This window comes from Artemia franciscana, chromosome 6 (genome assembly GCF_032884065.1).
Source record: "Artemia franciscana chromosome 6, ASM3288406v1, whole genome shotgun sequence".
Classification (NCBI taxonomy): domain Eukaryota; kingdom Metazoa; phylum Arthropoda; class Branchiopoda; order Anostraca; family Artemiidae; genus Artemia; species Artemia franciscana.
The window spans coordinates 38,986,233-39,002,861 of record NC_088868.1 but is presented as its reverse complement, the minus strand read 5'-3'; the positions used below and the strand labels follow the sequence as shown (position 1 = coordinate 39,002,861).

The window sequence follows — 16,629 nt, the reverse complement described above, 5'->3', positions numbered from 1 at the left end:
GATATAACTGGGAGAAGTGAGATTGGACGATAATTGCTTATCTCAGACGGATCGCCTTTTTTATGAATCGGGATAACAATTGCTGATTTAAATATTTCTGGGAAGACTCCATTGGTCATAGACAGGTTTGCTATGTGCACAATGGGTTCACAAATATAGGAAGATACGGTCCTAAGAAGCTTATTACTTATGCCAAAGAAGTCAGGTGTACTACTATTAGAGAGAGATACGATAACTTGAAGCACCTCTTTGCGATCAGTTGGAGAGAAAAATATGGATCTGGGATTCTTGCTAGGGTGTACTGACTGTGAGAAGGAACAGGAGTTAGCATTTGGAATATTAGTGAAATAATTATTAAAAGCATCCGGTACTAAAATTGGGTCAATTAATCTGCCACTGATGTCCCTAAGATTAATAGGAACAGATCTTGAATTCCTTTTTTTTTGAAAGGATTTCATTTATTGTAGACCAAATTTTTTGCAAGTTCCCTTTGCAGTGAGAGATTTTTGAATAATAATAATTTTTCTTTGCTTCCCGGATGAGATTGGTATATATGTTTTTGTAATTTTTATAATTAGTCAGGTCAATAACGTTACTGGTTTTGCAAGCTAACTTATATAGGTCATTTTTTCGGTATGAAGAGATTATCAGGCTATTTGACATCCAGGGGCGTATATGGGTAGTTTTTCGGTTTGATTTACGAACTGGAAAGGTTGAACTAATAAGATCACTCAATCCCTGTGTGAAACTACTTGTGGCTGAATTAACATCCTGACAATCCAAAGTCTTGGACCAGTCGAAGGATTTCAAACAATCCGTGAACCGGTTCATATTCACAGTATTATATATTCTATTAGACGTAGGGGTATTAGTTCTACGGGGTTGAGTAGCTGATAGGGAGGGTAAGGAAAGATAGATTGGAAAGTGATCTGACAGGTCAGAAAATATTATTTTGGAGGACAGGTGGTTTCCCAGGGAAGTGGATACAAAAATGTTATCAATTAAAGTAGCGGTAGACCTCATGGGATCAACTCTAGTAGGAAAAAGGATTGTGGGAAGAAGACCACTTGAGGTAAATGTTTCAAAGAAGGTATCACTATCATTGTTATTGCTAACATTTAATAAATTACAATTGAAGTCCCCAAAAACTATTGCCTTCTTTTGTGGTAAATTAATAAAACTAGAAAAATCATCAAACTGATTACAAAAGAAAGGTGTCGGAAATGAGGGTGGTTTATAAAATAACGAAAAAATAAAAGAATTCTCGTCTACACTTATGTCGACGATTATTGAATAAATGCATCTATTATTTATAGGTTGCGAGAACAAGAATTCACAATCGAATAGTCTGGTGAATTTTAGACTTGATCGGATGTAAAGAGAAATGCCGCCAGAGGACTTGGTTAATTTTCTTTCAATATGAATAGCTTGAAAGCCAGTGAGGGAAAATTCATTAGTATCATCAATTTCTGAAAGCCACGTCTCCGTTATTCCAATTACGTCGAAAGGGCAGTAACCATTTGTTAAAATTAAATCTTTAAAATTAGCCCACTTATCCCGTATGCTTCTGATATTAAAGCAAATTACATTAAGTTTGGTCTCTTCCATTAGCTTAGGTTTCACATTTTTCACAAAATCAAAAGTGTCGAGATATTTACAGTTAATTTGGTTTAAAGGGCTATCGGGGCTAGCTAAGGTGTTGGTGGACAGATTAGTTTGGTCATCGTAATAATTAAAAACAACATTATTGCACAGTGACAAATTATTAAGAAACGTAAAATCTTGTAAAGTACTTGTACTTGTGTTTGTTTGACTGTTCATTTCTTAAGCAGTAGTTTCTGTGCTTCTGGACATTTATACGAATAACAGGGGCGGTCGGAGGAGCCACAGAGAGCACATTTCATGACAAGTTGACACGGGTTTTCTTTGGAGTTCTGGTGGTCACCAGCACATTTAGAGCATCTCGGGGAAGCTTTACAGTTATTCGCAGTATGGCCGTAGCACTGGCATTTGTAGCACTGGGTAGGCAAAAACTTGTACTCAGTTATAGGTAGACGCTCGTAACCAATAACAAGGGGATTCTCAGTGGCATAGTTTAGGTGGTCACGTGACTCAAACTTTAATCGAAAAGACCTCGTACTTCCTAACTGAACAACTTCTATACAGTTATTAGCGAGATCACATAGGTCACTTTTAGATGTTCCGTCAGGCACTCGGCGTACTATACCGAAAAAGGCAGGACTCTTCACTTTAGCATTCATGGATTGGTCTACTTTGCTTAATGCATCTGCCAAAGTATTGGCGGCACCCTTGTCCGACAGAACTACTTGCCATGCATCCCTCCTAGGCCTCAAAACAACTATGCTTGAACTGACACCCCCACAAGCTTTATCCAGGAAATCTTTTCGAGCGTCAGGATTATTCAAGTTTTTCGGTGGATTTTTCACAATAACTGAATAGGACGGTTTTGTGGGTGGGGGAGGTTTCATATCAGGAATAGTTTGCACGACTGACCTTGCTTTATGGTGCTCAGCAAAGCTTTTAAATTCCATGTAGAGTTCATTAACCTTTCGAGTTAACGTAGCTGTTGTCTCCCCTGGCACACATGGGACCTGATCTGGCTCGAAAATCAGATACTGAGGTAGGCTGATCTTTTTCTCATCACAAAGATCAAAGGCTCGAACCATATCACTTACATTATCAGTCACTTTGGGGCGCTCAGTTACCCTAGTAATAGAGGCGTCAGCCCACAAAATCTTCTTTGCTTCAATTAACATATCTCCTTTGAAAAAATCGCAAGCAATTTTTACAATATTATCAGCTGAACAACCTGCATTTCTAGCCCGTGAAATGAAATTCAACACGGGATTCAAGACAAGTCTTTCACCTGGCATCATCCGGTGAAATGATCAAATTTCATCAAAATTCGTGGGCGGGGCCACAATAGTTGTCAGTAAAAACAATAGCAAATCAGGTAGTAATACTCACAAGATATATATTCAGAAGTTGCGTACACAATTTTAATTATCCAAAATCCAATTATTAAAAGCAAATTGTTAACAGCACGTTACACAACTTAAATAGTTGCGTACACGATTTTAATTATCCAATTATCAAAAGCAAATTGTTCACAGCACTATATAGCATTGTACACAATTTCAATAGTTGCGCAATGAAATAAATATCCAAACAATAATCCTCTGTAAGTTAACCAACCAATATAAACTGGTTTTCATCCATATAGGTCGAAGACTGAATGAAGTATGAAGTATCGCAAGTTTGAAGGACACAAGTTTCGACCTGGTTGAGAAAAACAGTTTTGATTTCTTTTTTGGACTCCTCCTTTGGAGGGGGGAGGGCCCTGGCCCTGAAACACTTTTCCTTGCTCATACCCCAGCCCAAAACAAAATTTTTGATCCTTCTGATTCGGAAAACGATGCCTGAAATTTGGAGCCAATTACATACCCAACATCAAACAAGCCTCCCCTTTTCAATTACAAAATCCATAAGTAAACAACCGCCAATTTGCAGTATTTACAAGCCTTGCCCTCGAGGCTATAGGGATTCATGTCTTCCACGGGTACATGTTTATTGTTGAGTATTTTGAATAAAATGACTATTTCAACAGCTGATCAGATGACTAAAGGATTTAGGGGGCTGGGTAGCAAAAAGGGCAAGGAAATGACGCTAATTGCCCTTTGGGCACTTTTGAATCTTAAAAAGGTAGCTAGAACTTTCAATTTTCAGTGGACCGTCCTTCCACAGGAAACGACCAGGGAAAAAATACAACTAAAAGAAAATAAATAATATATATATATGAAAGTATACAGCTATTTGGATTTGGGATCCTTTGTCTGAAAGGACACGGGTTCGAATCCCAGTGTACCCAATTATTCGGTTTGGGACGGGGGTCAGTGGCGTGACTCTGTAAGCCTAGCCAGAGTCGACCCAGCTCTAAATGGGTACCTGAAGAAATCTGGGGAAGGTAAACAGGAAGGGAGTGCGAAAGCACAGGATGGTTGGCCCCCAGCCCCCCATTGCACTTCCTGGCTGAAGGGCCAAGAAACAGAGATCAGCACCGCCGGTAGGGACTGTAAAGTCTAATGCCGTATCCTTTGCCTTTTTTATACAGCTATTTAATTATGCACCTCCAGAGCGCTTCCTTGAGAACACGTTTTTTTTTTTTTTTTTTTTTTTTTTTTTTTTTTTTTTTTTTTTTTTTTTTTTTTTTTTTTTTTTTTTAATCAAACCAGCTCTAACTTTTTTACTTTCAAAAACTCAAAATGTCACTCAACAAGTTTTCAATTTTTACAATATTTTTAAAATTTCGAATAAGAGTTTAAATTTGAGCACTTTAAAACTTAACGGACTTAATTTTGAGTTATTATAAAACCCAAAGAAACTCTTAAGGTTGTCAGACGTTCGATCAGTCGAGTGATATAGCCAAAAAAAGGGGGAGGTCTGAAGATTTGAATTGATGGTCCCTTACAAATATATAAAATAGATGTTAATATAAACCTACTACCATATAACTGAGGTAGTTTTACTTCAAAGTAAAAACAACAGCTAAGAGCTCATATGGCGCTTGTGACGAGGCGAGAAGAGCTAAGAGCCAAGAGATCATATGGCATGAGCTCTGACTAAATTCTATGAATCAATAGATCGATTTAAAAAGCAAAATAAGAGGCTTAATGCCGGTCGGGATTTAAAAGAAGAGCTCTGAGTCACGATGTCCTTCTAAATATAAAAATTTATTAAGAACCGAGGCGAGAAGAGCTAAGACCCAAGAGATCATATGGCATGAGCTCTGACTAAATTCTATGAATCAATAGATTGATTTAAAAAGCAAAATAAGAGGCTTAATGCCGGTCAGGATTTAAAAGAAGAGCTCTGAGTCACGATGTCCTTCTAAATATCAAAATTCATTAAGAACCGATCACCCACTCGTAAGTTATAAATACCTAATTTTTTCTAATTTTTCCTTTCCTTTTAGCCCCCCAGATGGTCGAATCTGGGAAAACGACTTTATCAAGTCAAATTGTTTAGCTCCCTGACACGTCTACCAATTTTCATCGTCCTAGGACGTCCAGAAGCACCAAACTCGCCAAATCACTGAACCCCTCCCCCCAACTCCTCCAAAGAGAGCGAATACAATAAAATTCTGTCAATCACGTATCAAGGACATTTGTTTATTCTATCCACCAAGCTTCATCCCGATTCCTCCACTCCAAGTATTTTTCCAAGATTTCCTTCTCCAACTCCCCCCAATGTCAAAAGATCTGGTCGGGATTTGAAATTAGAGCTCTGAGACATGAATTCCTTCTAAAAATCAAATTTATTTATGATCCGATCATCTATTCGTAAGATAAAAATACCCCAATTTTCACGTTTTCCAAGAATTCCAGTTTCTCCCTCCAACTCCCCCCAATGTCACAGGATCTGGTCGGAATTTAAAATTAGAACTTTAAAGCACAAGATCCTTCTAAATATCAAATTTCATTAAGATCTGGTCACCCTTTCGTAAGTTACAAATGCCTCAATTTTCAAAATTACACCCCAGGACCAATTTTCATCGTCCTAGGACGTCCAGAAGCACCAAACTCGCCAAATCACTGAGCCCCTCCCCCCAACTCCTCCAAAGAGAGCGAGTACAATAAAATTCTGTCAATCACGTATCAAGGACATTTGTTTATTCTATCCACCAAGCTTCATCCCGATTCCTCCACTCTAAGTATTTTTCCAAGATTTCCTTCTCCAACTCCCCCCAATGTCAAAAGATCGAATTAGTAAAAAAATTAGAAAAAAATGAGGTATTTTTAACTTACGAACGGGTGATCGGATCTAAATGAAATTTGATGTTTAGAAGGGTATCGTGTCTTAGAGCTCTTATTTTAAATCCCGACCGGATCTGGTGACATTGGGGGGGGGGAGTTGGGAGGGGGAAACCTAAAACTTGGAAAACACTTAGAGTGGAGGGATCGGGATGAAACTTGGTGGGGGGTTATTTCTGAAAAATTAGAAAAAATGAGGTATTTTTAACTTACGAACGGGTGATCGGATCTCAATGAAATTTGATATTTAGAAGGATATCTTGTCTCAAAGCTCTTATTTTAAATCCCGACCGCATCTGGTGACATTGGGGGAAGTTTGGGGTGGGGGAACCTAAAATCATGGAAAACGCTTAGATTGGAGGGATCGGGATAAAACTTGGTGGGAAAAATAAGTAGAAGTCTTACATACGTGATTTACATAATTGGAACGGATCTGCTCTATTGGGGGAGGGGGGTGGTAATTCTGAAAAATAAGAAAAAATGACGTATTTTTAACTTACGAAGGAGTGATCAGATCTTCATGAAACTTCATATTTAGAAGGACCTCGTAACTCAGATCTCTTATTTTAAATTTCAATCGGATTAAGCGTAATTGGGGGGGGGGGCAGTTGGGGGAACCGGAAATCTTAGAAAATACTTAAAGCGGTGAGATCGGGATGAAACTGGATAGGAAGAATAGAAACCTGTCTAAGATACGTGACTGACATAACCGGACTGGATCTGCTCTCTTCGGTGGAATTGGGGGGGGGGTAATTTTGAAAATTGAGGTATTTGTAACTTACGAAAGGGTGACCAGATCTTAATGAAATTTGATATTTAGAAGGATCTTGTGCTTTAAAGTTCTAATTTTAAATTCCGACCAGATCCTGTGACATTGGGGGGAGTTGGAGGGAGAAACTGGAATTCTTGGAAAACGTGAAAATTGGGGTATTTTTATCTTACGAATAGATGATCGGATCATAAATAAATTTGATTTTTAGAAGGAATTCATGTCTCAGAGCTCTAATTTCAAATCCCGACCAGATCTTTTGACATTGGGGGGAGTTGGAGAAGGAAATCTTGGAAAAATACTTGGAGTGGAGGAATCGGGATGAAGCTTGGTGGATAGAATAAACAAATGTCCTTGATACGTGATTGACAGAATTTTATTGTATTCGCTCTCTTTGGAGGAGTTGGGGGGAGGGGTTCAGTGATTTGGCGAGTTTGGTGCTTCTGGACGTCCTAGGACGATGAAAATTGGTAGACGTGTCAGGGAGCTAAACAATTTGACTTGATAAAGTCGTTTTCCCAGATTCGACCATCTGGGGGGCTAAAGGGAAAGGAAAAATTAGAAAAAATTAGGTATTTATTACTTACGAGTGGGTGATCGGTTCTTAATGAATTTTGATATTTAGAAGGACATCGTGACTCAGAGCTCTTCTTTTAAATCCTGACCGGCATTAAGCCTCTTATTTTGCTTTTTAAATCAATCTATTGATTCATAGAATTTAGTCAGAGCTCATGCCATATGATCTCTTGGGTCTTAGCTCTTCTCGCCTCGTCACAAGCGCCATATGAGCTCTTAGCTCTTGTTTTTACCTTGAAGTAAAACTACCTCAGTTATATGGTAGTAGGTTTATATTAACATCTATTTTATATATTTGTAAGGGACCCTCAATTCAAATCTTCAGACCTCCCCCTTTTTTTGGCTATATCACTCGACAGATCGAACGTCTGACAACCTTAAGGGTTTCTTTGGGTTTTATAATAACTCAAAATTAAGTCCGTTAAGTTTTAAAGTGCTCAAATTTAAACTCTTATTCGAAATTTTAAAAATATTGTAAAAATTGAAAACTTGTTGAGAGACATTTTGAGTTTTTGAAAGTAAAAAAGTTAGAGCTGGTTTGATTAAAAAAAAAAAAAAAAAAAAAAAAAAAAAAAAAAAAAAAAAAAAAAAAAAAAAAAAAAAAAAAAACGTGTTCTCAAGGAAGCGCTCTGGAGATGCATAATTAAATAGCTGTATAAAAAAGGCAAAGGATACGGCATTAGACTTTACAGTCCCTACCGGCGGTGCTGATCTCTGTTTCTTGGCCCTTCAGCCAGGAAGTGCAATGGGGGGCTGGGGGCCAACCATCCTGTGCTTTCGCACACCCTTCCTGTTTACCTTCCCCAGATTTCTTCAGGTACCCATTTAGAGCTGGTTCGACCTTGGCTAGGCTTACAAAGTCACGCCACTGAACCCCGTCCCAAACCGAATTATTGGGTACACTGGGATTCGAACCCGCGTCCTTTCAGACAAAGGATCCCAAATCCAAATAGCTGTATACTTTCATATATATATTATTTATTTTCTTTTAGTTGTATTTTTTCCCTGGTCGTTTCCTGTGGAAGGACGGTCCACTGAAAATTGAAAGTTCTAGCTACCCTTTTAAGATTCAAAAGTGCCCAAAGGGCAATTAGCGTCATTTCCTTGCCCTTTTTGCTACCCAGCCCCCTAAATCCTTTAGTCATCTGATCAGCTGTTGAAATAGTCATTTTATTCAAAATACTCAACAATAAACATGTACCCGTGGAAGACATGAATCCCTATAGCCTCGAGGGCAAGGCTTGTAAATACTGCAAATTGGCGGTTGTTTACTTATAGATTTTGTAATTGAAAAGGGGAGGCTTGTTTGATGTTGGGTATGTAATTGGCTGCAAATTTCAGGCATCGTTTTCCGAATCAGAAGGATCAAAAATGTTGTTTTGGGCTGGGGTATGAGCAAGGAAAAGTGTTTCAGGGCCAGGGCCCTCCCCCCTCCAAAGGAGGAGTCCAAAAAAGAAATAAAAACTGTTTTTCTCAACCAGGTCGAAACTTGTGTCCTTAAGTCCTTGAAGTAAGGGAGCCGCAATGCAAAGAAAAAATAATATAGAAAAACATAAATATTGGTTTGCCGCAAAATGGGGCTCGGCAAAAGACCAGAAAAGAGCCTAAAATTTCTTCCTAAAATTCTAAAATTTAAAAATTTTCGAGTAAATTAGTGGTCTTAGAAATTTTTTTTGGGGAATCATTCGATTGGGCATTGAAAGATCTAGTTTTGAGGGTTTCAGTTACACTGTTCTATAGAAAGTTCAAGAGGTACTAGCCCTACTCCTGTTTGTGGTAATTTCTATTCATTTTTAGTTTAGCTTGATTATTTATCTTTTTAGTTTTTATGTTTTTGTTTTAGGATTCATCTATTCATCTCTTGTAATATCTTTTTATCTATATGTATGAAGTGATTGTTTATCCTCATTTCTGTTCATTTCGGGTTTTCTCTATTGACTGATGTTAGTTTCTCTTTGCTTTAAGTTTGAATTATTATATGACTTTAGGTCTGCTTGTTTTAAGTTTTAATACGACTCCTTACTTTTCTTTGAAAAACTTTTGTTTTGGGAACTTTTTTTTAAGTTAATTATGGTGAAATCAAGTAACTTTCCAAGTTACTTGAATTTGGAGAACGCTATTAATGGGAGAACTGGAAAAGGAAATCAACTTGGAGAAAGTTTTTGTTTACTAGTAATTTCTCCTAGTCAGTCTATGTGTACTTCTGCTCTGTTATATCTCTCAGCAATATGTTTAATTATTGAATCACTTTTATGTTTGCTCTATAAATGATTTATGGATAGACTCTATTGTTGATGAATTTTAATAGTATAGATTTTTAAAATTGAATTTTAAAAATCCTTGGGATTTTTAAAATCCCAAGGGCGAAAAACAGAATGATAACCTCAGTTGAAATCACGAACAGAAATGGGTAGAAACGACAGATGGCAGCACTATCGGTCCCCACTTTTTTCTGTAAATATCTCTATTTATCACTCAAAGAAGAGATATTGGCTGTGGGGCCGGGTAACTGCCGCATATATTTAACACTTATAAATTTTATTCCATCTTCAATTTAAAGCTGGTGCCTGCCTGCTTGCCTGCTAGAACGGAGCCTTCCACTCGAAAGCAGAAACATGGTTTGATGAAACGAAAGCTTGACTGCATAACTTCAGTTAGTTCTCTCTGACACAGGTTATAAAACTCCAAGTCACTTCACACACTAAACGCTCGGGCTCAAGGACAAGCAAAAACCATCCTTTTTGACCTCAGACAAGAGCTCTACGAGACTTTCCAAAATGCAAAGTCATATTCATCAATGCGGCCTAAAGTGAACACTTTTCGTAAAAACTGCAGAGGTTGGACCCTTACCACTTTCTAGGAAAAAGCTGAAATCAGGGTGCAAGGAAAAAAAAGATAAAAAAAAAACACAGCAAAACCAAAGTGTTGCTCTCGCAACACAATCAGTATTAGTTCAAACATATTCTTATACCTTGGGTTGAGTTCATTGAAAAACGGTTTAATTTAAATATTTGTGAGTTAGATAAGGATTAAGTCAAGAGAGGGTGTATTTAATTGGGGGTTCAGTGGAACAAAGGCTTATTTTAACTTGATTGAGCTGTCAGAAGAGGGTTCAGTTTAATGGGGCTGAGCTGCACTTGGGCTGGGATTCATGGGGCTCAGTTAAAGGGTTATTTAGTTGCACGAGGGTTCAGTCAAATACAGTTGAGCTGCACAGGGATCTAGTTCCCAAAAAATATTTCGTGTGATTTTATAGGTAAATATTTCTCTATGTGTAGTTCTCCGCAACTGACTTCTGATATGACAGAAAAGGGCAACTTATGTGGCATACAACTACAAGCAATTGCAAAAAACCGTCTAATCTGAATTTTAATCTCATCTCCGAATGTTTGCCTTGTGTGGTAATAACGCTTTCAGACTATCCATTTTCTAGAAAATTGTACGGAAAACTGGAAGTAGTGAAAGTAATCGAGATATACAGTATTTTTAAATACATGTGTAATAGTTTATCGGCTATCGTCATCAAAGTTTTTTTTCTAAACCAATACCTACAGAAAAACAATTTTTAAGCTTGCATCATTTGGAAAATTTACCCTTTTTCTGTTGAAACCACACAAAAAAGTTGAAACCTGTCAATTGTTTCATCAAATTCTGAGACGTTTCAAACTACTAATGCATCTTTAAATGTTTTTAGTTAATAAAGGAACGTTTAGTCATCAAGCATTCACCTATTCGCACTGACTTATTGAAAAAGAGCCCTTCGGGAACATATCAAATGGTCAAAATTTAAAGCCATAGATTAGGAAATTCTCTCTTAACTAATATTTTTGAATTGTAATGTATAAATTGTTAATAATCAAAAAATTTGCACAATACAGCGTAACTAGAAACTTTTTTCAAATTTATTTTAAGTCAAAGCCAAGAAATAATCTACAATAAACCTTTTGTACAACTTCAATGTATAAAAAGTTATATTATCAGTTAGTGAATTTGTAGTTTATATGTTTTTCTTATAATTTGTTAACAATTTTTGATTTTGAAATGCTGATTTGATTGAAGGTTAAAACCCTGATTTTCATCAATCAGCATACACTAATCAGGATACTGCAGCAGTAACTGTTTTAATCGAAATCAATGGGTGCAGTCCAGTGTTTCCACTTTTTTGAAAAATCTTTAATCAGAGACGAAAAATCCCTTTTTGGTTAAACAATAATCCTTTGAAAAATCCTTCTCATGCTAATCACGACAGTTAGCTACTGGTTTCCTGGTCCACGAAGTCCATCTGTGTGCTTCTGTCTGAGCACCCGATTGTTTTAAATAAAAATCTCTCCGAACGAACTGAAAAGCACTGCAAGATGCAAACACTATAATTTTTTTAACAAAAAAAACTTCAAAACTAAATCCCAAAATTTGCATTCTCATATCTTGGGCATGGATACTAACGAATGCAGAATTCAACCTCTCGTTCAAGAGTCAAAGAACAGAACATTATTTTTGTTTGTTAAACCAACAATACAAAAAATTTTGCCACATTCGCCTGAAAGGTGAAAGCACAGGATGAAAATAGACAAACGATCGAACATGACCTTCAAATGTGCATGCTCTTACACATCGCAGTCAAAGTAAATATCATGTTTATATTTTGTTTTTATTAATCAAATATATCACAAATTAGGTAATGGTTTCAGTTTGATTCAGGACAATTAAAAACGCTCTAATTAAAGACACTAGCACTGGGACCTGGGTGGGATACGAGTTCAGTTGCCTCTTTTGAGGTAGCGCTTGCCTTTACAGCTTTCAGTCGTTTTTGCATCTCGGTATCCAACTTCATGGATATGGCACTAGTGCCAGCTCTTTTCATTCCGTATTTACACTGCAACAGACCCGCTGTTGTCGACTGTCCCAAACGGTTGCGGTGAACTGTTTTAATATTTTTCAAATCACTGAAAAGCCTCTCGACCAGAACGTTGCTGAATGGAAGGGTCAAGAACCACTGTATCACCTGTTTAAGGTGGGCAGGCTCAATTCAAAAATAATTGAGATAAATAATTGAAATATATCTTACTTTTACTTTCCTTTTGTTTCTTCTTATTCAACTAGCCAATTCCAATTGCCGCTGTTGAATTTTGAAACAGTTGCCAAGTAACTTTGAAAAAGTTGGTACGTAGCTCACTATATTGCTCATACTGACGAAAAACAAAATCCTTACAGGGATAGATAAAAAATTCTGGAAGCTGCACCAAACACCAACAAAAATCCTTGAATACACCATCAAAAACTGAAAATCCTGAATATCTCTATTTTAGTAGGGAAAATCTCTTAATACCTCAATTATCCCTGAAAAATCCCGTATCCCCTTTTAGAGAAAGTAATCCCGCGGAAGGCCTAGAAATCCCTCAGAAAGGGATAAATCCCTCAAAGTGGAAACACTGGTGCAGTCTGCTAGAAGCTAAAAAGCTACCTTCAAAGCAAGGCTACACTCTCTTAAGCTGTTTAGCACTGTCTTTCTTCACTCATTTCTTACTCACTTTTTTTTATCTTTTTATTTTAATTTTGTACCGTCTGCCCACTAAGGCCAGCATAACCGCATGTGGAGAACCTTTTTTATAAGAAATTAAATAAAAAAAAAACAAGTTTTTTCAAATGAAACTAAGGAGCGACATTAAAACTTAAAACGAACAGAAATTACTCCGGATATGAAAGGGGCTTTTCCTTCTCAACGCCCCGCTCTTTACGCTAAACTTTAGCGTATAGCGTATATATATTTGTAAGGGACCATCAATTCAAATCTTCAGACCTCCCCGTTTTTTTGGCTATATCACTCGACTGATTGACCGTCTGACAACCTTAAGAGTTTCTTTGGGTTTTATAATAACTCAAAATTAAGTCCGTTAAGTTTTAAAGTACTCAAATTTAAACTCTTATTCGAAATTTTAAAAATATTGTAAAAATTGAAAACTTGTTGAGTGACATTTTGAGTTTTTGAAAGTAAAAAAGTTAGAGCTGGTTTGATTAAAAAAAAAAAAAAAAAAAAAAAAAAAAAAAAAAAAAAAAAAAAAAAAAAAAATGTGATCTCAAGGAAGCGCTCTGGAGGTGCATAATTAAATAGCTGTATAAAAAAGGCAAAGGATACGGCATTAGACTTTACAGTCCCTACCGGCGGTGCTGATCTCTGTTTCTTGGCCCTTCAGCCAGGAAGTGCAATGGGGGGCTGGGGGCCAACCATCCTGTGCTTTCGCACACCCTTCCTGTTTACCTTCCCCAGATTTCTTCAGGTACCCATTTAGAGCTGGGTCGACCCTGGCCAGGCTTACAGAGTCAGTGGAAAATTTACCCTTTTTCTGTTGAAACCACACAAAAAAGTTGAAACCTGTCAATTGTTTCATCAAATTCTGAGACGTTTCAAACTACTAATACATCGTTAAATGTTTTTAGTTAATAAAGGAATGTTTAGTCATCAAGCATTCACCTATTCGCACTGACTTATTAAAAAAGAGCCCTTCGGGAACATATCAAATGGTCAAAATTTAAAGCAATAGATTAGGAAATTCTCTCTTAACTAATATTTTTGAATTGTAATGTACAAATTGTTAATAATAAAAAAATTTGCACAATGCAGCGTAACTAGAAACTTTTTTCAAATTTATTTTAAGACAAAGCCAAGAAATAATTTACAATAAACCGTTTGTACAACTTCAATGTATAAAAAGTTATATTATCAGTTAGTGAATTTGTAGTTTATTGCTTTTGCTTATAATTTAACAATTTTTGAAATGCTGATTTGATTGAAGGTTAAAACCCTGATCTTCATCAATCAGCATACACTAATCGGGATACTGCAGCAAAAACTGTTTCTAATCGAAATCAATGGGTGCAGTCTGCTAGAAACTAAAAAGCTACCTTCAAAGCAAGGCTACATTCTTTTAAGCTGTTTAGCACTGTCTTTCTTCACTTATTTCTTACTCACTTTTTTTTTATCTTTTTATTTTAATATTGTGCCGTCTGCCCACTAAGGCCAGCATAACCGCATGTGGAGAGCCTTTTTTATAAGAAATTAAATAAAAAAAAAAACAAGTTTTTTCAAATGAAACTAAGGAGCGACATTAAAACGAACAGAAATTACTCCGTATATGAAAGGGGCTTTTCCTTCTCAACGCCCCGCTCTTTACGCTAAACTTTAGCGTATATATATTTATAAGGGACCATCAATTCAAATCTTCAGACCTCACCCTTTTTTTGGCTATATCACTCGACTGATTTAACGTCTGACAATCTTAAGAGTTTTTTTGGGTTTTATAATAACTCAAAATTAAGTCCGTTAAGTTTTAAAGTGCTCAAATTTAAACTCTTATTCGAAATTTAAAAAATATTGTAAAAATTGAAAACTTGTTGAGTGACATTTTGAGTTTTTGAAAGTAAAAAAGTTAGAGCTGGTTTGATTAAAAAAAAAAAAAAAAAAAAAAAAAAAAAAAAAAAAAAAAAAAAAAAAAAAAAAAAAAAAATGTGTTCTCAAGGAAGCGCTCTGGAGGTGCATAATTAAATAGCTGTATAAAAAAGGCAAAGGATACGGCACTAGACTTTACAGTCCCTACCGGCGGTGCTGATCTCTGTTTCTTGGCCCTTCAGCCAGGAAGTGCAATGGGGGGCTGGGAGCCAACCATCCTGTGCTTTCGCACACCCTTCCTGTTTACCTTCCCCAGATTTCTTCAGGTACCCATTTAGAGCTGGGTCGACTCTGGCTAGGCTTACAGAGTCAGTGGAAAATTTACCCTTTTTCTGTTGAAACCACACAAAAAAGTTGAAACCTGTCAATTGTTTCATCAAATTCTAAGACGTTTCAAACTACTAATACATCGTTAAATGGTTTTAGTTAATAAAGGAACGTTTAGTCATCAAGCATTCACCTATTCGCTCTGACTTATTGAAATAGAGCCCTTCGGGAACATATCAAGGGCTTACAGGAGTTGTCCTGTCGAACTCTAGAATTGATATTGTTCTCCATGATACTTATTATGTAGTTGCCCATTTCCACTATGTTTTATCAATGGGTGCTGTCTTTGCTATCATAGCAGGATTTGTACATTGATTTCCTCTAATGACTGGATTAAGAATGAATCAATTTCTTCTTAAGGTACATTTCTTTATTATATTCTTAGGAGTAAACTTAACTTTTTTCCCTCAACATTTCTTAGGTCTCGCTGGAATACCACGTCGTTACGCAGATTATCCAGATACATATGCTTCATGAAATGTAATTTCTTCACTAGGGAGAGTTATATCTATAATTGCTACATTAATATTTATTTTTTGTATTTGAGAGGCCATGATCGCTAAACGAATTAATATTTTTTCACTTAATTTAAGATCAAGTGTGGAATGAAATCATCCTCATCCGCCTGCTGATCACTCCTATGAAAAAATTACTATGATCTCTACATTTTAAAGTGGCAGAAACACGTATGCGTTGGATTTAAGCTCCAAAGATGGGTACCCCCTTTAAAAGTGTCTCAATGATTCCAACTAGGTTTACAAAATGGGAATTCGCCTCTCATAGAACAACTTATTTTTTTCCATGACCATGCTTTACTAGTGGTAATCTTAATTACTTCTCTTGTTGGCTTTTTCTTAGCTGCATTGTTTTCTAATAAATTTCTCCTTCGTTATCTACTTGATGGTCAGGCAATCGGGACGGTTTGAACCGTTATTCCTGCTGTTATTTTAGTAGCTATTGCCCTTCCTTCTATTCGTCTTCTCTATTTAATTGATGAAATTCATAATCCTGCTTTGACTATTAAAGTAACGGGGCATCAGTGATACTGATCCTATGAATACTCTGATTTTGACGATATTCAATTTGATTCATACATAATCCCTTCAAATGAACTTTCTACCGGTATATATCGTTTACTTGATGTGGACAATCGTATACCAGTGCCCTATAATCAAGCTATCCGTCTGATGATTACTTCAGATGACGTTCTACACTCATGAGCTGTGCCATCTCTAGGTATTAAGATGGATACAGTCCCAGGCCGGCTTAATCAGTCCAGACTTCTAGTAAATATACCCGGAGTATTTTATGGGCAATGTTCCGAAATTTGTGGATCTGGACATAGTTTTATACCTATCGTGATTGAAGCTGTTGGAGAGAGAGACTTTCTAAAGTGACTTGAGTTACAAATTTCATAGGGTGGCTGAAAGTCAAGCGGTAGCCTCTTAAGCTCTCTTATGGTAATTACCCCCTATGGTATAGAGACTTAGTTTATTAATAAATATAAGGTTGTCAACTTTAAGAAGCCGATGGCAGTCTCTTATTCCTCAAATAATACCACTTCCTTGAATTATGGTATTCCTTGTCTCTATAGCTTTACTATGAGCTATTATAACTATGGTATTTTTCCTTTATCAACCCCGCTCGGTTTCTTCTGCTAATGGATTCTCTGATCAAACTGT

General features: G+C 36.6%; 1 pseudogene; it reads left to right on the top strand.

The window, feature by feature from the left end:
• Positions 1-3,612: 3,612 nt before the first annotated feature.
• Positions 3,613-16,360, top strand: LOC136028451 (cytochrome c oxidase subunit 1-like; annotated as a pseudogene).
• The last annotated feature ends 269 nt before the right edge of the window (positions 16,361-16,629 follow it).